The sequence below is a fragment of the Erinaceus europaeus genome, chromosome 2 (genome assembly GCF_950295315.1).
Source record: "Erinaceus europaeus chromosome 2, mEriEur2.1, whole genome shotgun sequence".
Taxonomy (NCBI): Eukaryota; Metazoa; Chordata; class Mammalia; order Eulipotyphla; family Erinaceidae; genus Erinaceus; species Erinaceus europaeus.
The window spans coordinates 172,764,515-172,765,844 of NC_080163.1; positions in this window are offsets into that span (position 1 = coordinate 172,764,515).

Here is a 1,330-nt window from a genome sequence, read left to right on the forward strand (position 1 = left end):
GATGTAGGAATGTATGTAAAGGAAACATTTCCATGGTGAGGTACATCATTCTCCTCCTGGACTTAAGACTGGTTGGGCTTTCTTCCTTCTCTCCTTCTATAATGCTCTCAACTAGAAAGTGGGCCTGGTGGCCTCCTGGCTCTCCACCTCCTGTCAGAACACAGGTCATCAAAGAATGTCCACAACTCCTTTGCCAATGGATTCATTCTTTCAAAAATGGTTTTATGAGGATAACATTGCTTTTGTGTATGTACACACACACACACACACACACACACACACACACACACACACACTTATGCTCCTGGAAATAGTGTGTCTGTGACAGCATCCATGTGGATATCCTACAGTGATATTTACTGTTTAGAATTATATAATTAGATGACCACTTCATGAAATAGGGGCAAGGCTTGTGGAATATCTATTATTTCCAATAAAAGCCTGGGAGTCTATAGTCATCTCAAAAGGAAAAGATTAAAAGACTCAAAGCTGTAGGTGCAACTGGCTTCAGAGGGTCACTCTGTCAACTCTCAGTTATGACACTGACCTTTGACCACTGACATCACAGCCCAGGGTCCTTGGCTACAGTGGAATCTTCAGTCTCGGAGACTGAGCTGAACAGTGCACACAGTGCTGTGCCCAGCTTTCTCTTTCGCATCAAGGAGTGAAGAGTAGAGGATATCTGTATCTACCAGAAACTCTTCCAGGCTTTCAGGGTGTCTGCGCTGGCTGCCCTGCTTAAGGTAGAGTCTGTTCACATGCCCTGTGTGACCAGCAGAGGAGGAGGAGGGTGGTCCCAGGAGGTGCTCTGTGTGATTCCCACTGACAGGATCCTCAGCTTCAGCCCTGGTCTCATCAACAATTACTTGCGCTCATGAGATTCCCTTCTGTTGATGCCAGAGAGCAGCCTTGACCTGTTAGGATCTGAGTCCTGTGGGCTTACTATGGGCACAGCTAAGGAATAGCTTAGTACTTCTTTGAGTTGAGAAACATTTGAATGTTTGGTTTATTCTCAGCTGATCATGGGATTCCTGCCCCCCTCAACCCCAAAGTGATGACTGACTTAAAGAAGATTAGAGTCAGTTTTCCAGAATCCTGTTATCTAAGTGTGTATGTTAACCTGAGACCACAGTGGAATGACTTCTTCACACTCTTGGATCTATGCAATCTGACCCCTATAGGTCACACATAGATCTGTTTAAAATTATTTTTGTTAGAAAGGAATAGAGAGAGAACAAAAAAGAAGAGAAAAGAAGCAGAGAGAAATGAAAAGGGGGAGAGGAATGGGTAGGGAGAGAGGCAGAGTCACTGAGGCAAAAACTGCAAATGA